The sequence below is a fragment of the Mesoplodon bidens genome, assembly GCF_964165515.1.
Source record: "Mesoplodon bidens genome assembly, chromosome: 5".
NCBI lineage: Eukaryota > Metazoa > Chordata > Mammalia > Artiodactyla > Ziphiidae > Mesoplodon > Mesoplodon bidens.
Window position 1 is genome coordinate 105,368,354 of NC_138161.1, and position 24,067 is coordinate 105,392,420.

General features: G+C 37.2%; 1 protein-coding gene across 1 annotated transcript in view; it reads right to left on the reverse strand.

Moving 5' to 3' along the window:
• The window catches only part of P3H2 (prolyl 3-hydroxylase 2), a 156,332-nt gene that overhangs the window by 81,247 nt on the left and 51,018 nt on the right, over positions 1-24,067 (reverse strand). The gene's annotated exons all lie outside the window — the stretch shown is intronic.

The following is a 24,067-nucleotide window of genomic DNA, read 5'->3' on the forward strand; positions in this document are numbered from 1 at the left end:
ATAAACATTATCACATTTTATCTGAACATAAAGCTTATTACATAGGTAAAGTTTTAACTCACTAAAAATTACAGAGTCTTAAACAGTTAATTTATTCTCTATTTTGAAATTTTGATTCCATTTTGGGGGACATCATTTTTGTCATTCCGTTTTGATCCACCAGCTATGATCTATTTATCAATTCTCTGTCACCCATCAGGGAACCTATGGGTTTCCCTTTTACTTCTGCTATTTTGTTGATATTGTTAACATGCCCTTTGCCTTAATTTTCACTAAAAGGCAGCAGGGTTGGGGTGTTGCACTATTGATACCTCAAAGTTATTCTTATTTAAACAAAAGCAAGAACCATCTGTTGAGCTTGAGGGCATTTGGGAGATTTGAAGCAAACCCAGATCTCATGTAGGAATGTCTTCCCGGGCTTTCTTCCCCTAACATGTGCTGCTAATTAGCAGTGAGATTTGGAGTAGGGGAAGGGAACAAAAGGTATAAGCAGAATATGTGCTCAATTGTTAAGGAAGTTTAGTTTGTCATAGATGGGAAACTGCAGTGAAGAGTCCCTGGAAACTACCTACTAATAATTTTATTCTATTACAATCACTGTCTCTGCTACTGTTATACTTCTTTATCATTTGGCTTCCCATTTTTCCACTTTCAGAACAATATTTACCTCTGAAAGTCCTAGCGGTCACTATCACCTCCTTCCTACCTCTGTTCTTCTCTAATATGAAGTGGCAGTTTCTGTCTTTTTTACCACATGACTCTCCCTTTTCTTCCAAATTCCTTCTCACTGCTTTTTATGTCATCTTTGATTCCCACTTGAGAAGTTTGTTCTCAACTAATGATGCAGCCTACTTATTGCACGTGTACCCAAACAAATAGTAAATAATGAGTACACACAGACTACATATATATGTGTGTGTGTATATATATGTATATATTCAAATATATATATTTAAATAAATAAAATACTAGTTAAATCCCATCAGAACAAATGACAAGAGAGTGATCTAATCATTTTGCACTTTGGAGCTGTCTGGAAATGATTATTCCTTAATGACTAACAACATTTAAAGTAGTATATCACTTTATAGTTGACAAGCTGCAACCTACAGATATAATTGCATCATGCTTACTATAATCTTGTGAGATCATTCTCTTTTATATCCATTTTTAAAATAGTAACATTGAGTCTCAGAAAGAATATGAGAACTTACGATCGCATGGAGATAAGGTAGGGAATTCAACTCAAAATCTCATGTCAAAACACATGCATCTCTATTCTTTCTATTTCTTCCTCAACCTCATTCACTCAACCTACCATTGACCTTTATTCAAAGAAAACAAAAGTAGTTCTTCCAAGTTTCCTTTGTAGAATCTGACACAGGCTAGGGATATCCCCGGCTCTGCACTAGCACAGTGGTCACCCTGCTCCTGCCCTTACTATGATATAGACTAGACAGTTGTCATGGTGTATTAGATACTTACATTGATTCATTTAAAAGCAAAGGCCTTCAAAAACATGGAAAATCTGTGAACTCGGTAATCATTTTTTGAAAAATTAAGTTGACAACATTGGCAAGGTAGGAAGGATATATTTACTTGGTAATATAATAAAATTTTTAACTAACAAAAAAAAGTATCATGGATTGGCAGATGCAAAAGCCCAAATAACCTAAGATAAAAGTAATAATCTCTATGTGGTATATTTTTTATTGTTTATTTTAGCCAGTCACATAACCCATTTTATTTGACTCTCAGGTGAAAATGGAGTATCTGCCCATTTTAAAGATAAAGACACCATAGTTGAGTAATTTCTCTGAAGTCACACAGGTAGAAAGGAAAGAATTAAGGACTATAATTTATGCCTTTCCATCTTAATTCTAGGATCCTTCCACCAAACACACTGTCTTCCCTAAAAGGAGAAGTAAATTATAAGTCAAATATGCATTAGTGATTTTTCTTTCTTTTTTTTTTTTTTTTTTTTTGCGGTATGCGGGCCTCTCACTGTTGTGGCCTCTCCCGTTGCAGAGCACAGGCTCCGGATGCGCAGGCCCAGCGGCCATGGCTCACGGGCCCAGCCGCTCCGCGGCATATGGGATCCTCCCAGACCGGGGCACGAACCCGTATCCCCTGCATCGGCAGGCGGACTCTCAACCACTGTGCCACCAGGGAGGCCCAGTGATTTTTAATATTACTGGATTATTACTTTTAGAAATTAGTGTAAACTTTAGATTTCTCCCCAGAAGGATGCTCATGCGTACACAATTGTGCATACAATATTATGGATTTCATAGATCCCCAAGCCTCAATAAAAATATGGACTCTGAGGAAAAATCACTGCTCCAGATATAATCTTTAGAAAATAATAAGATACCGTGATCTGAGATTTTAGCAAATGGATTTTTAATATCAATCCTTTTCCGTCAGTCTCAATACCTCAATCTCCCGTACCTATGTATCCTATGCATTTGCATAGTATTGCTATTATTGCTATCTTCATATAGTTATTAATCAGCATGCTTTTTAAGGTTATTTTAAATTACTGATGCACATTAGTCATTTGAAGTATGAATGTTGATGAGTCTACAGTAAGGCATTTTGATAAAATCAAATCATAAGCAATTTAACTGTGGATGCTGTGTCTAATTCTTTGTTTTGTTTGTTTTGCTTTTTGCTTTTCTTCTGATGCCATATATTTCAGACATTCAATGTTTGTTACATGAAATCATGATTTAAAAAAAATAAGACAATGGATTATTCCCATTGCAGTAAATAAATAGAGGCCCTGAGCTTCTATACAGGTGGCATAAGGCTGGCCCTTGCCACAAGTACCCTTTCCTCCCTGCCCCTGACTGTGATTTAGTGACCTTCAAACACACCCAGAAAATCTTCTTGTGCCTTTTGCTTATGTACTCCACCTTGACCCCCAATAAAGGCACTTTCCCATGGGTCCTCTTTCTCTCTTGGCCACCCCAGCTTCTTGGTTGAGCTGGCCCCATTGATGCTCCCACTACATGACTCCCTCATGGCATGCAGTGCCTCTCTTTAGAAGCTGTGAATATAATAAATTTAGTCTTCCTGAACCTCTTTCTTGTCCCCTCTTGTGGCCACACCTGACTAACATCTCATGAAAGAATGCAAAACACACTCAAATGGTTTCACAAAATGCTTATCCACTGTACCTAATGACATAGCAAGTGAAGACCTGGCACTAACATGGAATCCTGATTGGTCCCAAGCCTCATGGAGGCCATGAGTGAGTAACAAGGTAAGACAACAGAACCTTTTGGCACTTGAGCTGCTGAGGTCTCTCCCAGCCTCCTGAGCATCCGCTCTACCTCCAAACCTTAGGCACAGCCCGGCATTATCTCTATCACCTCCCGTGTCCCCCTAGATAAAAACCTAGATATGCACAAGAAAAACTAACTCCAGAATGGAAAGAAAAATGTAAAAGACACAAGCAGGAGTCAAAGAAAAAAGTTATCTCAAATAAAAGCTAAATATTTTTCAGTTCACATTCCCTCTAAAACTCAAGGGATGGAATAAAGATAACAACTGCCATTGCAGCCTAAAGAAAGTTGTTCCTCTAGGATGCATTAATCATTGAAACCAGAGATGGAAGTGACTGCATAGGCCATTTATTTCTTCCTCAGGGCAAGCCAGAAACATACCTTATAGTTTCCTCCCGAAGTACATACAGCATTTATCATACCCTGAATAGAGCCATATACCACAATAATTCATATTTTATGGTCAAGACAGAGGTTAAGAGTTTGACGAATAAGCTATACTTAGTGCTTCATTAGAACCTACTTAATTTTTTTTTTAACAATTGAGCATTATAAGGAAGGATAATTTTATGGGACGTATGATGGTTGAGTTTTCCACTAATAGTAAGGTCCCTGAGATCCCTTCAAACATCATTGCCAGGTGTAGTTAAATGGCAACTGAGCGTTAAATGAAAGCATGTATTCCATTTTAATAAGAGTGATTCTTTTCATTGGTATAGTGTTTCACAGACTGCAAAATTTAATGCATCTAATTTTGATATCATAACTTTATAAGATGTATCATGCATTATCCTCAGCTCCTCACTTACAGATGAGGAAACAGGCCCCAGAGATACTAGATTACTAGTTAGAAGTCTTATAGATTGTTAGTGGCAAAATCATCAGATCATTCATTCATTTTTAAAACGTGTAAGTTCCTAATATACACTAGGAATAATAGTGGGAACCAGGGATACAAAGATGAGGAAGACACAGTCTTTGCTTCCAGGAGTTCCAAGTCCACCAAGAAGCATGCAAGGAACACACATAACATTCTAAAGATAGACTACACTATATCTCCAAGAAGGCCTCCAAAATAGCATGGGGACTCACAGGAGGGAGGGATCAATATGAGAGATTATTTGAGTTGATTTTCTACTTATAGTGAACTTGCTAAGGGTAGAAAATAGGACTTATTCATTCTTTTTTATTTATGTTTTTTTTGTATTTATTTATTTATTTTTGGCTGCATTGGGTCTTCGATGCTGCACGCGGGCTTTCTCTAGCTGTGGCACACAGGGGCTACTCTTTGTTATGGTGCACGGGCTTCTCACTGTGGTGGCTTCTCTTGTTGCAGAGCACAGGCTCTAGGCACCCGGGCTTCAGTACTTGTGGCGTGTGGGCTCAGTAGTTGTGGCTCATGGGCTCTAGAGCTCAGGCTCAGTAGTTGTGGTGCACGGCCTTAGTTGCTCCACGGCATGTGGGATCTTCCCGGACCAGGGCTTGAAGCCGTGTTCCCTGCTCTGGCAGGCGGATTCTTAACCACTGTGCGACCAGGGAAGTCCCAGGACTTATTCATTCTTGTTTCTCCTCAGAGTCTAGAACATCCTGTAGGTGTTGGATGGATGAAATAAATAAAATGAACGCATTAACCTGTCTGTTCCCTGTATTTCCTTTATGTGATATAGCTAAAATGATTACTGTACACTCTAGGATTAAGGCACAGAACAAAAACTCACTGGACTGTGGAGAAATGAGAAAGGTAACTATGGTTGCATTAGACATTTCTTAAAGGTATATTCAGCCTTATAATCCTTTTGCATGTAATGACACAGCATTTGTATACTGATGCCCATAGTAACTGGCACCACAGAAATTTACCTTACAGTTTATCACAAGCACGCAGGAGATCACCAGTTATGGGACAATGCACATTTGGCAACATAGATTCCAGGGGAGATTTGAAGGATCTGGGATGGGGATGTTTGCAAGGCACTGACAGAATATTTAAGTAGTTTTTATTGGGTCTATAGCATGATTGCATCTATGAATGATTACGTAGCTCATTTAATCCACAAACCTGAGTTCAAAAAAAGGTGATTTCAGGCTTGTAAGAGAGAATGCCAACTAATGGTTACTGAATCTGTCACTTGCAGAATAACTGGAAAATCAACCTGTTCCATCAGAGTCAAGACCTACAACTGGATCATCTTTTCATTAGACATGAATCTGATCTTAATGGTCATCCAAGGACAACTGATGTATGAACCAAAAAAAAAAAAAGTCATATCCATCATATCCATTCTCCATGAAGGCAATGCTTTCATCTTCATGATCAAGAACATGGAAAGTAGCATTTTTTGAGGTGTGGTGATGATTTTGACTTAAGACTTGTGCATCTTTTAGTTTGTTGGCCTTATACAAAGTAGCCTCAACTCAGAGCAAACTGAATTATTGTCTGGAAAGCTACTGGCCTTGCAGATAGACTGGATATATTTCTATCATACTATATGCAAAAACTGAGGTAACCAATATGTGGTCCAATATGTAACCAATATGTAACCAATATGTGGTCCATGTGTAGATATTGAGTATCTACACACAGCTTGTATGTAATTGTCATAAATTAAGTTCCATTTGGTGGCTTGTGTGACCTTTAGGGAAGCACTAAAATCTGTGTTCAACACAAGTTCTTCATTTGTTATTTTCATACCCCGTTTCCTTTCAGCTTATTAAGAGTGCATTTTCACCAAGAGGGTGGGAATAAAGAGAAGAAAACTTTACTGCCTACTCAGCAAAATGTTTAAAATTTCAGTCCAATAAAGGGTCCTGAGAGGCTCACAGCTGGCTTCTACTTAGTGCAATTACAGAATGAAAACCAGCACTTTTGTCAGAGCCTGCTTAAAAGTTTCCATGCCTGACTTGCAAATGCTTAAAGGAAGTAACAGCTATTCTGCAACGTGAAAGGCCCCAAAGACCTAGGTCAATAGCTCAGCATGTTTTGGTCACTGTTTACCCTCCATTAACATTTTAAAACTTAAATTAAGTAATTTCTCCCAATTGCTTTTATATGGCTTTATATGTCCCCAAGGACAGAGAGAGACAATCTGCCTTTATTGGCCATAAGGACAATTCTGAATTGTTAAGTGGAAAGTAATACCATAATACCATGAACAGAACTTAAAAATTCATGGTCATGGGAAGTTCAACTTTTTAAAATTTCTCAACATATCAGAAAGTAATTACTTCATTTTGGTTACCTAGTTTTTTACAGTTTAGAATCACATACACACACAAAACACATTCCTCTAAGGGAAATACATTAATGATTAAAGTCTATAATTGCCTGGATGTCATCTGGCAATTAGGTGCTTAGAGCACCTAAACTGGCCCCTATTTTCCCAGTGCAATGGTGGAGCAGTGGAGCGAGTGGGAGGAATAAAGTTATTTATTTTGTTGAAGACCCATCTGGAGTAGAGTCCTCTGATGCGTAACTAACCTAGTAGACATGAATAGGAATCTCAGATTATGTACTGTGTTGGGGGCTGGGGATCACTGGGTATTTGATGCTTTTTTTAAAAAACGGATCCAGTCCATAAAGTTTATTGCACGTGTCCACAAAATTTCAGTGTAGACAGCAGAAAGAGTACAGTATTAGGAATCAGATGATATGGTTCCAAAATTTTTTTTCACTTGTTTACTTTATCTCCTTGTCAGGACATCCTATGAATGTCATTGTGTGTGTGTGTGTGTGTGTGTGTGTGTGTGTGTGTGTGTGTGTATATATATATATATCTCCTGGCCATCTGTCTCACAGGAGTGTTGTGGGATATATCAAAATATATCAAAGTAGGTTACAAACTCTAAAGCTATATAGCAATGTAAGAGATTATCGTATTTAAGGAATGATTTTAAAGATTAATATGGCAACTTCCTTCAGAACAACCTACGAATAAAAATACCATATTTTCTATTTCACATCATCTCCAGTCCCAGTTTTAGTGTACTAAACCTTTTGGCCTGGATTCAAAGGAATGGTTCCTATTTCACATTGGCATAGTTACTGTTACCTTTTAAGGGTATGTGGGATTCCAGCATGTTGACTGTTCTTAGTAACAAGAGGCAGTGAAAATTTATCCCCAGAGCTCCACATTCTGGAGAAAACTGGTGAACACTTATGTTTGCTTTTCACAGAAATAAAAGAACACTTTGGTAGAAAGCCTGAGTAGGAAAAAAGGCTGATCGATTCTAATGCTAAAAATGAAGGCAGGTAGAGATTTTCATTTGAAATTTAACCATTAGAGATAGTCATTATATATTTTTCCCCTAAAATAATCTCCAGTAACAGAACAGAACCAGATACATGGCCTATTAGTGAAAGAAGAAATATAAGAAAGTGCTTGGAAATATATGGAAGGAAACAGAATTCCAAAATCACTTTTATAATATCACTATTATAAACGAATAGAGGTGTGTGTGTGTGTTTGAAGATGGAGCCTTACATTTATCACATTTCTAGTTAACTATAGTAAGATCTCATCTGAGACTTATTACATGCCTTCATGAAATGCAGGCAGTTCTCACCTGCTAAGAACCAGAGCAACAAATCAAAATTAAGGAACTAGTGTCTCTAATATCCAGAAGGCCATGAGGATCCCACAGACAAATGCAGACGATGAGGCCACAGAGTGATGAGTGGAAAGAGGGCTGATTTGCTACGGGTAATTCACAGCTTTCAGCAACTTTTCATTCTTCTTGAACTAGTACCTTATGCTGGTGGAAGGGAGAATGGCAACCTGTAAGATCTTTACTGGGAAAATATTATACCTCTATCAAACTCTTATCCTATTCTTGATATCAACCGAGTGTTTATGTCATGATTAGAAATGATAATGAGAATGATGATGATCAACCCCCAGCCGACATGTTCCACAAGTCCTCAGCAATGTTTCCCAGGGTTAGGTGGAGGAGGCTGAAGTCACAGAGTGACATGGTGTCGGGGCTGAAAGGAAGCACAGAGGCCACCCTCTCTGATCTTCTCAAGGGGACACTGCAGCTCAGGGATAAATGGGGTGAGGATGGAGGGTTTGTTCAAGGTCCTAAGGGTCAATAGCAGAATCGGAGCTAAAATTCAGGTTTCTCACTAAAATATTCTTTCCACTGTACTCACAGTCTCCCTTTTAGTTTTCTAGCAACTGCAGGAAGAGGAGAGAGATAAGGAAATATAACTAATTTGACTGCTAAGTCAGAAAGTTCATTTTTGATGGAAAAGGAAAAGAAATTAAACAACCAAAAAAGCTTTGAAGTCAATAAGGCTTTGAATCTCAGTTTTATCAACTACTGGGCAAAGTACTAAGCCTCTATGATTCTTACTTGCTTGTCTACAGTTTAACTAGGATATAATTTATGCTTATTTTCTCTTCCTAGTTTCTAGGACAATATTTTTCATTTAGTAAATACTCAGTAACTGGCAGTGCCTGAGGGAGGCATGATGCCTTAAAACAAATCTGGGGTTTTATAAAAACTCTAATCAATTTCCTCCTGTATGTCTGCATCTATACCACCACTGGACTGTCCAGGCTCTATGTGATCTCCTTCAGGGATAAGGAGCTCATTGGATTAGATTTGACTGTGCTGCACTGTGACTTTGTAAAATCCTCCCATTTGGAGTGGTTCTGACTTCTCCAGGCATTTCTAAGTAGTCTCACCTTATTTCTTCCTTACACTCATTCCAAAACTTGAACACAGCTCTCAAATTCCCATGTTATCTTTCCCCCCAAGTTAAATTTTCCCATTTCTTAGAGCTAAGTGAATTTCCTGTCTTTTTTTCATTGGCAACTATTATGACTTGTGTTTCATGTACAGTGTAGGACAGGACATGCTACTGATGACATGAAGCAGCCCATCTAAACACGAGGTGGTTAATCATTTGATGACTGTTTTTTATCCTGTCCAAAGGTGGTCCAAAAATTTGTATAAATAACGTGCTGCTAGTTGGACCTCCATTTGCAACATTCCTCTCATTTACTATTTTATGTTTACTAACTATTACTAACCAACTTCAGCTGGAGAAGACATTCTTTTTGTAATTTATGAACATTAGCAAAGCTACTGACTATGGGTCAAGGTCAATCATTTAAATAGTTAGCATATGTAAATAGAGTAACCTGACTTTATCTATGATGGTAAAGTTTTCTGGGAAGAAAAAATCCAGACAATAGAGTTATTTCATAATTCAAGTAATACTGACAATGTAGGTGATTTTAGCGCATTGAGGTACAAACAGAAAATTGCATTCTTGCACAAGGGACTTCATAAAAGCAAGTGACATTTGGGGAAACTTTCTCCTTCTGAAACTAGAACACTCACATCTGCAGAAGAACAATCATAAAGCACAAATATTATTTTTTGATAATCATGAAAATTATAATTTTCTCTTCTGAGTTCTATTTTTCTTGGTATATATTATCTATTCTATTATACACCCTTTTATGACTATCAGAGTAGGAATTGGTGAAATTCTATGTGGCACATTTCCAATTAAGAAATTCTTAGAGTGGGCATAATCATTAATCCATTACCAAAAACTGCGCTAATGATACCCTGATAATCTACATAAATTCACGTTCCTCCTACCAGATAACAATATAGGCAATAGAGAAAATAAAGTACAACATATTTCATAAAATATCTGCTAACTATGATATTCAAACTTTGAAATTATAATCTGCCCGTAAAATGATGCTATTTTTTGAACACACACAGTGAAGTAAAACATTTTTCTTTTCTAGCAAATCTGCCTTAAAATCAGGTCTTTGTTACTAAAATTGGAGTTTGGGAATGTTATCTGGATGAATTCCAGAGAGAAATCAAATCAAAACAACAGAAATATCTTGCTTTACAGGGTTTCCTAGGTAATAATAAATTCTTTGCAAATAAGTATAACATTAAAAAGAAAATTGTTTACATATTATTTTACTTTTAGCATATTGCACATCTGTTAAAGTATATGCAGGGTCAAAAAATGTTTTTAAAATAAAAGCAAAATAAAAGCACAAAGGAATGAATAGGTGTCCAACTCCTTTTTTGAAATATTTTGAAAATCATCAGCCAATCCTTCCTCAGCACTAGCTAAAGGTAGAAGTTATTCCCTAGATACTCACCACCTTCTCACCACACTTCATAATCACGACACATTACATATTAGTTTCGGCTGAACCAGATGCCAAATGGGAGAAATTTTACAGTTCAGAGGAGTCAGCGTGGTGGAATGATACAGAAAATTTCAGCCAAGGCACATTCCCTCGGTTCCCAATTCCCTTAGAGCTGCCATGAGGCTTCCTAGAATGCATCACACACAGCATACTGTTCTGACATCTGCCTCCCTGTGGTCCCAGTGAGAATTCTAAGAGGTTGATATATTATATTCCACTCAGGAGTGGAGAATGAGACACCTCACCAGGGACACTTGATTACCTCTGCAAAGGCACACATTTATCAACAGAGTGTATACACATAAAACTTCCAAAAATAATATTTATCGTAAGGCAACTTAAAATAAAAATGTATATAAAAGGAAAAGATAGTATTAGAAGGAAAGACCAAAAAAATACAGAAAGGAGTGATTAATTGTACCTGGAAAGTAAATTGGGAATCATTTATTCATTCCATAAGTATGGAGTAAAGCTCTACTAAATGTCAGGTAAGGCTCTTGTCACTATGATTTAGTGGAAAACAAAAAGTCTCTGTTCTCCAAAAGATGCAGATAAAGTGGAGATATATAATAACTAAGAAAACTGTTAAATCACTAAGATTATTATAGACATAACTTTTCAATATAAAAATTAAAATTGGATAGCGGGATAAAGTAATTTGGGGACGAGGGGACTCCTTTAGCTAGGGTGGCCAGGAAGCCCTCTCTGAGGGGGTAATATTTGAGCTGAGATGCCAATAGCAAGGCCAGGAAAGAGAGGACTTGGAGAAGGTGTTCAAGGCAAAGAGAAAAGAGCAAAGGTTCTTGGGAGAAGCTCTACGGTATTTTGACAAAAAAAAAAGAAAAAATGCTGTTTTGTCTGGAACTTAATAAACTGGGTAAGCAAAAAAGGCCCAGATCATCTAATACATTGCAGGCCAAGGAGCTTGGATTTATTGCTAAATGATGGGAAAATTAATGCAATTAAAATTAATGCAATTTACACTTAGATCTGAGCTTCCAAGCAGCTAAGATCTTTATACTTGTTTTTCCTTCAGCAAGGAAAAATAGGGCTGTCATTGTAAGAAAAGGCATCTGAAAAAAACAATCAACAAAAATATTCTTTTCTCCACTAACTTGGCTTCCTGTTTACTAGATTTTATTCTTGCCCATCCCCCTGCCCCAAAATTCTTTCATAAATCTTAGTTCCAATTATAGCAGAGAGAAAGAGAGAGACAGAGGGATAGAAAGACAGACACACAGAGAGAATGAAAACTAACTGCAGAAGTGTAATGGCCAGTTTCATGTGTCAACTTAGCTAGGCTACAGTCCCCAACCAAACATTAACCTAGATACTGCTGTGAAGGTATTTTGTAGATGTGATTTATGTCCATAATCAGTTTACTTAAGTAAAGGATATTATCCCAGATAGTCTGAGTGGGCCTGATTCAAGCAGTTGAAAGGCCTTAAAAAGAGAATCTCTTCTTCGCTAAAGAAAAATAACTTTCTTCAGTAGGTGGCAGCTTCAGCTCATGACCAAAAGTTCACATCTGCTCTTCCTGATGTCCTGTCCTATGGATGGATTTCACACTTACTAGCCAGCTCCCCAATCATGTAAGCCATTTCCTTACAATAAAGCTCTTAATATATATCTGGTTCTATTTTTCTCACTGAACCTCACTGATCCTGTCACACTTACTTTGAAGTAATGTCTTAAAGATAATCTGTGCCAAACACCAAAGGGGTAAAGATAAGCATAATTCTTTCACTCTATGACCACACTAAATGGATTTATTTATGTGGAAGACGAGGAAAAGAATAAGAGTCAACTTGTATAATGGGGCCAAATTCAAAATTCCATTGTTCTGAACACATGAAATCATGGTAGATGATGATGAAGACAGAATCAGGACTCTCACCCATTTTGGGTGTGAGGGTCACTCTAGTCCCTGATACCTTATCACAGTGACCAGTGATGGCAAAGAATTAAGAATAAATGTTTCAACACAAAAACCTCACAGATGAGAATTTACTTTGGAATTTACTGTAAATCTCATTGACAGATGAGAAACAATAAGATATGAATGAAAAAATTCATATAAAGGGATTTTCCTCAGTAAAATTTGCAATTAAACAAAAAGAGGATTAAACTAACCAAATGCCTATCATTAGTGTGAATTAAAGAAATTTGGGGTAATTTATATCATGAAACACTATTCAGCCATTCTAATTAGTGTTGTAGAAGAAGATTTAAGAATATTGAAAAACTTTATGATATATTGGAGGTAGAAAATATAGGTTACAAAAAGTATTAGCAAGGTGATACCAGTTTTGAAACAAATGCTCATAAGTTGGAAACAAAAAAGCCTTGGAAAAATACCTCATTGTGTTACCAACGACTATCCTTGGGCATTGAGATTTAATAATAAATCTAATAATTTTCAGTTACTTCCTTTTACTCATCTCTATCCTTTATTTTTCTTTGACAGTGAACACATATTATTAAAAGAGGAAAAACTATTCAAGTTATTTTAAGAACTGCATAGCCAAGAAGTGTCCTTCATTTTAAAATAAATATACTTTGCTTGAAGTTAAAAATCATTGTGGCTAAGAGTAAGTATGATGTCCCTATCACATCATCCAGCCATCTTTTGACCCATCAGAACTATCAGGTTGAGCCCATGCCTACCATACACTTTCTCACACCCACAGCATCTTCAGTCTTCCCAACCCACCACAGTTTCACCAGCTCAATGTCAATTAAGTATCCTCATCCCAACTGCATCTATTTATATCCCTGGATTCCTTCAACATTAATACAAACCTTCCTTCTATCATGTCTAACACGGCCATATCCCATTCATTTTCCTGGGGTATCAGTTTGCTCTCCCAAATGTTCACCACCTCCGTAACGGTGCATCTGCCTGAGACCTTCAAGAAGAACCCAAACTTGACTACAGTCACTCTTAAGGACCTTTTCTGCTCTTCTCTGACAAGGAGCTACATCAGCCTACTCATCACCTCCTAACAAGCTACAAACTTCCATTCATACTCATTAGGTTTTCTCTGCTTTAAACCCCTTTTTGAACCCATCCCCTTTGACACAGCACAGAATTCTACTCATATTCCAAGGAAGAACTCAATGATCACTTATTTCATATCCTTCTAATGCTTCGAATCACAGTCAATTCCACTGAGCTCTCATAGAATTGTGTTTTCCCTCCATTCTGGTACTTAAGGTAACACACTTCTTATTCTAGATAGTTGAATCCATTTTCCTCTTTAGAGCACACAGTTGCCTTATTTTTTTTTTTAATCTCATATAGTAGACATTGAAAAAAGTAGTGGACAGAATTGAAATGATCTAGAATGTGAAAGAAAAAAATCATAGACCTTAAGAATAAAAGGATAGATTAGACCTTCCATCTTTGATCTCTAGTATCAGCATCATGCTGGCAATCAAAAGTACTGACTGCACTGGGCTGAAAATCCAATGACTTTACGATTCTATCCTTTTGTGGGGAGCAGTAGTAGTTCCTAAACCTGGGGGAACAGAAGACTCACCTAGGTAGGTTTTATTAATTTATTTATTTTAATATTTTGGATGCAAATGCCAGAGCCTAACATAAGATCTACCAATTCAGACCTTCTAGGTCTGTGAGCCCAAAACCTGTGTTTTATAGAGCTTGAGATGATACTGAGGCATAGCATTGCTTGGGACATCTGACCTAAGAATATGTCTTTATGTTTCCCTGGTTTGGAATGCAATGACACTAAAAAAAACAAAATATAAGCTAGGCCATATTATTAAAAAGCAAGAGGGCTTCCCCAGTGGCGCAGTGGTTGAGAGTCTGCCTGCCAATGCAGGGGACGCGGGTTCGTGCCCCGGTCCAGGAAGATCCCACATGCTGCGGAGCGGCGGGGCCCGTGCGTCATGGCCGCTGAGCCTGTGCGTCCGGAGCCTGTGCTCCGCGGCGGGAGAGGCCACAACGGCGGGAGAGGCCACAACGGCGGGAGAGGCCACAACCGTGAGAGGCCCGCATACCGCAAAACAAACAAACAAACAAACAAACAAAAAACAAGAGGTAATTTTTTTGGCTATTGATCTAGACTTGCCTTACACTTAATCACAGAGAGATTATTTCATCCTTCCTGATTCATATGGGTCTTATGGTTTCCCATATTCTAGTAGTGGTTGTCACACCAAGTTTCTGGAGGTACCTCATGGACTGTAGGACACAGAAGAGACACAGTTTTACCAATAAAACTTTTCATTTATTGTTATATTTGTCTTCTTTTTTTAAATCAAAATCATTCAAGACTTTTCATTTGAAAAATGGCTTCTGCTAATTTTAAGAAAAACGGTTTGGAAATAATGACTCCAGATTTTGCTTCATTTTATTAGAGATCCTTTTTACTTAGGTTATTGATGAACTCTGACATTAATAACTAAATACTTTAAAAAGAGAAGGAGAGTGAGAGACAGAGAAAGGAAAACATAAGCTTGATATTATATCTTTGGCCTATTTCAAAGTTATTATTTTCCATTTCTTTGGCTAAAAGTATGTTATATAATATTTACATAAAATACTCATACACATATACTCCTGCAGCAGTTTACCCTATTTGAAGACTTACTATCTGATTGGACTATAGGGACAACAGCTGGAGATCAGCTGCAACATATTTTGGAAACACTGTTTCTTCTTGATCAGTATTAAATCACTCACAAGTTTAAAAAAAAGTCCTGCAAGAGACAGGAAAGGGATTCTCTTTACTGTTTTCTATCTATATGTCCTCCCAGTCCTAGAACCTTCCAGAGGAACAACAAAAAAAAAAATAGCTTTGCAGGTGTGTGCATATATGTGTGATTAGCATTTCAAGAGCTAAACAGCAGTATTGGAAATTGCTTCAGATTTTGGCTTCAAATTACAGAAGACGTGAGTAAAGGCATGTCCATGACTCAGTCCTCAACCCTTGCCAAAGTAGTAGTTTTCTAGAAAGAAAACTACAGGGGGGAAAGAGCCCAAAAAGTCAGAAAATAGACAAAGAAACTGCTATGCACATTCATAGCCTGTGCTCATAACTAAATCTTGACAGTGCCATAAGGAGCATAGGATCGGTGTTTAGGAAAGAGAAATATACATACATAAGGCCTACCCAACATTTCTGTAGACACACGGTTATTTTCAGTCACATTAATTAAGCTATGTGCATGGTGCTTGCACATAAATAAAACCAGATGTTTAAGTTGTGGTTCAACCCTGTATCCTCTCACATCTACTCCTGCCCCCCCTCACCACACTCAATAAATTGGCTTTTTGCCTAAACTGCAAAGGAGGGGAGGGGAAATTAAAAAAAAAAAAAAAGTTCTGGAGTTGCAGGCTTACTTTTCTCTTGATGAACAGTTGATAATGTGTGGTGACTATAACTGGCTTTCATGACCTCTCTGAGGGAAAGTGGAGAATTGTAGTCTTTTTGAGTCAGTTGGGATCCTAAGAGGATTATTTATTCATCATGCTATCAATTTATTAACCATTGAGACAACTGTGTTTCAATTTGGTCAGTTATATATGAGCATGCCTTCAAACTCACTCTCTGAGGGCATGATGCCAAGTGAAATAAATCAGACAGAGAAAGACAAATACTGCAGGACATGACTTATATGTGGAATCTAAAAAATACAACAACAAGTGAATATAACAGGAAAGAAGCAGACTCACAGATATAGAGAACAAGCTAGTGGTTAGTGGTGGGGAGAGGGGGGAGGGGCAATATAGGTGTAGGGGACTAAGAGGTACAAACTATTAGGTATAAAATAAGCTACAAAGCTATATTGTACAACATGGGGAATACTGCCAATATTTTATAACTATAAATGGAGAATAACCTTTAAAAATTGTGAATCACTATATTGTATACCTGGTACTTTTATATTACTATGCAGCAAATATTATATTTCAATAAAAACGAATTAAACCAAAGTCTAACAAATTATATTAAAATAAAAACTCACTCTCTGATACACAAGCACAGGAAACACACACACACACACAAATACAAGTGTTAGTTGACATGTGAATGTGTTAATAAATATGGAGAGAATGGTTTCATGGAATCAAAGTCGTTAGGTCTCCCTCCTCCAATGCATTTTTCCATATGTGTTCTGAAGCATATTTGTTCCACAAAATGTGACACATTTTTAGGATTTAAATTAATTTGAGAAATGATGGGTTACACAAAGTTAAACAGGTTTCTTTAATGTAGGACTTTCAGAGCATCTAATATGCTGATGCACACTGTGAATATTCAAGGAGCAATATCCTACATAGTCTCTCTCAAAGCTAGTTGACTCAGAGTCTTGTGGACTATCTTGTGAGGGTAGTGATCGTCAGGGCATGCTGTGAGAAATGCTAATCTAAATTAACTCAAGATATTTGTCCAGGCTCTGGTTGAATTTTTCCTGAGTGAAGAAAACCACTACTTTCCAAAAAAAGTCCATTCTGTCTACAAAACATCTAAGTCAAACATAATTTCTTTAACATTGAACCATAATCTACTTCCCTATAACTTCCACACTGCTCTTGGTTTTGTATTTTGGAGGAATAAAAACAGGCATAATGCAATACCTTTTTCTTATGATAGATCTTCAGGCATTTGAAGGCAACAATTATATTCCTACACAGCTTTCTATTGTGCAGAAAAAAAACTCCAGTTCTTAAATGAATGTGTTAAATTACATGCTCTAATCCTCTCTATTTGAATGTCTTCTTTAAGAGAAGGCACCAGAAATGAATATAAATTCAGATATGTTTCAATAGATGAAGTCCTAGATCTTATTAGTTTTTGTCTAGAAGACATATCTTATTGATTCCTATTAATTTACTAAAGCTTGTGAGTCCTTCTCATAAATTTTGTGGCAGCGCAGGAATGTATGTACAAGTTTTTTGAGGAATGTTGGGAGTACACAAGTCTGCTAGATTTCATTTGCCCTCCATCACAGAAACTCTTCTGTATAATAAATTGGTTCTCCTTTCTCAGTTATCTTACCTCAGTCTCATGCACATTTTATCATTTTAAGAGAATGGGGTGTAGTATCCTGGCACTTACTATCAAAGTCTTCTTTCCAGTTTAATACTAATTCATTATTTGACACCACGTAAATCCTTCCAAGCTATTACAAAGCCACATGATACCAATCAGAAAAAACTTCTCTAGCTGGTTATGAATATTAGAATATAATATGACACTGTCAAATGCCTTCTGAAATTAAGATATTAATCTGTAGCAATTTCCTGGTCTGCAAACCCAGGTAGCCAATCTCATAGCTGTAGATAATGTAGTTCTTGTTAATTCACCATCTATGTCATCAATAACAGTACCATCATATAATTTCATATGTTATGAATGTTGTGAGAATAAGACAATGTTAATTGCAGCTGGTGTAATTGCAGGTTAGGATCTGAATGAAGTAGGTTGTCAATAGCTGACAGGTCACTTTAAATGACAGGAGAGTGAGGAAACAAATGAAGAAAAAAATCACCATAGTCATGATGATAAGCAACCAGTACACAGGAAGGCTTTCGTTTTCGTTTTTGTTTTTTCTTTATAAAAAATGGGAATGGGAAAAGAGGTGACATAGAATTTTATAGCATTAAAATAAACAATGTCATTTCACTCTGTTCAAACAATGAACTTTAGTATGAAAGGGTTAAATAATTTGCTCAATCTTCTGTACCACTAGACTCAGACAAAAACAAAAACAAAAAAAACACTCAAATAGATAAAAATCCTGGGTACTTAGTAGCTGCAATAATAAGATTTTACCTAAAGAAGAGTTGATTTTGAAAAGTTATATAGCTTAGTCTACTTTTTCTTAAAAAATTAAAAGAAACAAAGGAAAACTGCCATTTGGCAAATTCAAGTGTCTTATTGAATTGTCTTAGGCCATACAAAGTCACTCATCTGTAAAATTCCCAATGATTTAATTGCAACATAGAAAATAATAAATATCTGCAATACGTATTTGTCATTTTAAGAAAAAAATATTACTTTCAAATCACTTTTTCTCCCCGGGATTTAATCTGCCAGGTTTCAGCCCACAGTGAAATCTTGCAGCTGGGTTAGGATCCCCCAAGAAAGGGCGTTCAAAACAGAAATGCTGAGGAAGGCATTTCAGCCATGGAAGGCATTTCAGCTGTGGAGGAGGATGGAAAGTTTCTGAGCACAAGGATTTCCCCTCTCAGGCCCGGGAATGCCATCTCACAAGGCTTCTTCACAACTTTTTCTGCTCATGCTTCCACAAGTCAGATCTTACAAAAAAAACCCCAAACCAAACAAAAAACCCTCTAGAAAATAGTTCTTGAGGGAACACAATTTTGTTCCTTGTAACAGACATTCTCAAAAATAAAAGAAAAACCGACAGGCAGAATAAACAAATCAGTAAGATTTAAAACGAAGTGAACTATTACCACAGGGTCATAATTTTAGCTAACATTTTTTGGGATCTTGCTCTGTGCCCAGCATTGTTGTTCTTCTTGAGGGAAATAACATTATATCACCATTTTAGACAAATATAAACTGAAGGCAGAGAGGTTATTCATTTGACTAAGAACACGTGACTGTGTGCATGGAAGTGTAATGAAAGTGTATATATGTGAGTATGCATATATATGTGTATGTATATGAGTACATGTGTGCATATACATGCATATATATAATCTTTACTGACATATAATTGGTGACCAATAAATTACACATATTAAAGAACACAATTTGGTGAATTTTAACATATGTATTCACCCACAAATGCCTATCATAATCAAGATAAGGAATATACCCATCACCCCTAAAAATTTCTTTGCAGCTCTTTGCAATCCCTCTCTTTCCCTTTGTACATTTGAGACTACTGATCTGCTTCCTAATCTATAGGTTAGTTTGCATTTTTAAAGAATTTTATAAAGAATTTTATAAAAGGAATTATAGAGCATATACTTTTTTAATCTGGCATCTTGCACTTAGCCAACACAGAGATTCAACTATGTTTTTGAACATATCATAGTTTATTCCTTTTTATTGCTAAGCAGTATTTCATTGTATGGCAATGCCACAATTTGTTTTGTCATATACTTGTTGATGGACATTTGTTTCCAATTTTTAACAATACATATAAAGCTGCTAAAAATATTCAGGTACCAGTTTTTAATTTCTCTAATGATGTTGAGTATATTTTCAAGTCCCTGTTTGCCATCTATATATCATCTTTGGTGAAGTATCTGTTCAATTTTTTTCCTGCTTTTTATTTTTAATTGGTTTATCTTCTTATTATTGAGTTGTAAGTGTTCTTTATATATTCTAGATATATGTCTTTGTCAGATACATATTTTGCAAATAATTTCCCCTGGGCCATAGCTGTCTTTCCAGCTACCTTTTTATTATAGTGTCTGTCTTTCCAGCTACTTTTTTATTACTTTTTTATTGCTCTTTTGAAGAGCAATCCTTATAAATTTCAATGGGGTCCAAGTTCTTCATATTTGTTTTCATAGCTTATGCATTCCATTCCCTATTTTAGAAATAACTACCAAATTCAAAGTTGCCAGGATTTTTCACCTATGTTTTCTTATATAAATTTTATATTTGTAATTCTTATACTTAGGTCTATAATCCATTAGAGTCAATTTTTGTATATGGTGTGAGGTAAGAATTGAGCTTCAGTTTTTTGCACATAGCTATCCAATTTTTCCATCACCTTTTTCTAAAAAGATTATTCTTTCTCCATTGAATTACCATGCTACCTTAGTTAAAAATCAATGGACTATATATGTAGGGGGTTATAACTGGACTCTATTATCTTATGCTTTTAATCACTACACAGCATTACACTACAAGGCCACTAGCTAAACACTGAGGTCACTGAAACAATACCTAATCAGATGCCCCCACCCCCACCTATACTTTAGTTTCCAAATGCCTAATTTACTATCAATGAAGTGATTTAGGCGATGACAGTATCTGGCTTATGTAATTATGGTGTTCAAAAGAAGATCATAATCCGAGGAACCTACATTTTGAATAATCTGCAGGTGGACTGACCTTGTCTCTCAGATCTATCAAAGTCATCACCTGCTATTCAAACTGACCTGAGAGCTCATACCAGAAAGGATATTCAACTTTGTCTTATCTTCGGGGTCTTGAGGGAGGTGCAGGGAGAAAGTCATAGAATCTCAGAACTGAGACAGAAAATACTGGGCTAGCAGGTCAGCTGTTTGACATCAGGATTATCTTTATCATGTATGATATCTTTACTCAGTTATCAAGGTTTGATTGGATTCCTACAGAGAGGCCAACATCTCTCCCTCCCCCTACCCAGAGCAGCCCATTCGTCTAAGGATAGTCTTCTTTCTCACACTGTACAAATCCTATGATCCTGAAACTCTCACCTATGAATCCAAGTTTTGTAGCCCCACATGGATTCTACCTGCCTGGCCATCAGTTGTATGAAGACACAATCAGGTACTGCCCTAATCTCCCCACCACACCCAGTGTTATGGGTGGGAATAAAGGAAACTAATCTTAATATTCCCCCTTCTTCACATTACAGAGATGTATGCCCCTTACCATCTTGTCCTCCACTTTGAGTAGCTCTCCTTTTACAATATTCTTCTTAAATGGTTAGCCCAAAACTGAACACAATTCTTCTACATGGGCATCCCATGGTAATGAGAATGCTGACCTCTGTGCCCATAAACAAGCTTTAATGGGGCATTTTAAAGTTAGGAATAATAACAAGGTGTGCATAACAAACAGTCTCATATTCAGTAGTCTCCTTCTTATTTATCTAAGTTTGTTTTAGTTTGGATAAAAACTAAACATTTTCAAGTTGATTTTTCAGTGACGTTATATTTAATTTTTGTAAATCTGAGTTTGAAAAATTGAAATTCAAATTAATGTGTTTTTAATTACACCCCTTTTACTTGAATAACAACCATGATAACAAACAATTTTTCAAATTTTATAACAAGGACCTTTAGATGCTAAACCAAATGTAAGCAAAATTCTGGGTTAGAAAGTCTTGCCAGATACAAAGTGTTATTTTTCTCTTTCTCTAGTTTCACTAAATACCAAAAGGCCTAGTACTTAGATGTGTAAGGTATCCACTAATTACATTTCAAGAGTCAGGCAATGGTCATAGTTATATTTCACAAAACTATCACATTCTCTTGAAGGAACTCAAAGATTATTATGTGGGCATTGAAGCAAGTATGAATAAAATAGACTCTGGTTTCCAAAAAGGGAATACAGAATACAATATCATTCTCAGTTTTATCCTCCTGGCTTTACTGATTGATACTTTTGGTGAATAATAAAAGTAATCTTTATAAAGCAATTCCAGGTAATACAGCTCTAAAAAGAACCTATATCTTTCTTCTTCCTAGAATGTATCATACTTTGTAATTAGGTATTATTTGTATGTTTAGTTGTGTTGTAGACAGAATGTTTGTGTTCCCCTCCCTAACCCCTAATTCATATGTTGAAGCCCTAACTCCAGTGTGGCTATATTTGGAGATAGGGCCTTTAAGAAAAAAATTAAGGTTGAATGAGGTCATTAGGGTGGGGCCCTGATTTGTAGGATTGGTGTCCTATGGATCAGGCTATAGAACAGAGGGCCTTACAACCCCCTCCTCAGATTTGATTAATTTGCTAGAGCAGCTCACAGAACTCAGGAAACCCATTTATTCACTAGAGTACTGATTTATTTTAAAAGGATACAACTCAGGAGCAGCCAGATGGAAGAGTGGTCCCAGGCAAGGTAGATGGGAAGAGGAACAGAGCTTCTGTGCCCTCTCCAGTCACACCACTCTCTCTTCATCTCCATGTTCTCACCCAGAAGCTCTCAGAACTCTGTCCTTTGTTTTTTTTAAGGAGGCTTCAGTGCATAAGCATGACTAACTAAATCATTGGCCATTGGCAGTTGAGCTCAGTCTGCAACCCCTCTCTCCACCCTGGAGGAGAGGTGGGAGCAGGGACTGAAAATTCCAATCCTCTAATAACCTAGTTGGTTCTTCAGGCAGCTAGCTCCCATCCTTAGGTTACATTAGGGCTTTCCAAGAATCGCCTCATTAACATAATAAAAGACCTGGGAAATTCCAAGGGTTTTGGGAGCTGTGAATCAGGACCCTGGAAAAACACCAACTATATATGAGAAATATATTCTGTTCATCAGAATGACCAAATACATATTTCTTATAAATCATAATATCACACTCTGAAAAGCCATATCAATAGGAAACATTATTTCACTGGGGTGTGGGTAATAATCTGGATGAATTCATCCGTATTTAAGAGTCTTACCCATGATCAAGCTTCTAAGCACTAACAGAAATGTCAGAGACTTTTTCCTAGCTCCAGGCCACTGGATGCCTTAAACATGCCAGCACAGAGTCTATTTCCATGAGTCCAGGAAACTGGATTAGAAAAGCACATGCAGCTGCTCAGGCTTCCCCACTTCCTCTGCCTGGGGAATGTCCTCAAATCCATGCCCTGCCCAGACCCTGCTTTGTCTTACACAGGCTACACTTCTCAGGCTTAACAGCCCAGACAGACTCTCTGCCTTCACCACAGCCTAGAAACCCATCTTTGGAAAATGTGATCTCATCCCAGGGTAACCTGGGTTCATTTATACTGGAGAGAACCCCATGAAGCTGCTGCCAACCTTCAGACAAAGGAGGAGGGATGCAGGGGAACAGAAAGTGATGTAGAACAGAAAGAGACAGAACTACCTATAAATCAATTTGGAAACATTTGGAAGATCTGACTTTAAATCTCCTCTTATCCTGCTGCCTTTTAAGTAGTGATGGGTAGCTTAGAGTGATGCAACCCAGGGTGTGATCCCCAGACCAGAAGCAAAGACATCAGCTAGCTAGGAACTTGTTAGAAATGCTAATCTCAGGCTTCACGCCAAACCTACTGAATAGAAACCACATTTTAACAAAATAGCCTAAGTGATTTGTATGCACATGAAAGTCTGAGAAGCACTGGTTTTCACGGTTTGGAGTAAGAGCTAGAGAAGCCTAAGTCCCCAGGGAAATATGTGAAACCTACTAGTTCTGATCCCTAGTCAGGTCCTAGACAAACTCTTTGCTCCCTCACAGCTCTCTTTTGAGGTCTCCTTCCATCAGCGCTAGCCCTTGTCTTGTCCCCTGGGAACAGAATCCTGCATCACTCTTCCATCTGAAGCAGGCATTTGGTCCTTTGAGGATTTCCCATAGGTGTCTATCCAGGTTAACGATGTGGATGCAGAGAAGGAAGAAAGAGGCTGCCATGCTTTTATACCTCACAGATCCTCCTGTAGGAGACAAAATTCAACCAAAGTTGCTAAAGGGTGGGGCAAATAGAGATGGTGTGGGGTGAGGTCTTTGTTTTAGGCAGAATATAACTTCCTCTACATTTCAGAAAACAAACAGAAAAAAAAACCTTTGGCTATCAAGAGCATCGTTCCATAAAAACATGGGAGTGAAGAGAGAGATGAAAGGAGAGGCACAAAACTACTTTCAGAGCATAAGGAAGACATGGGGGTTGGGGGATCACCATTAGAGGCTCTTCTCCC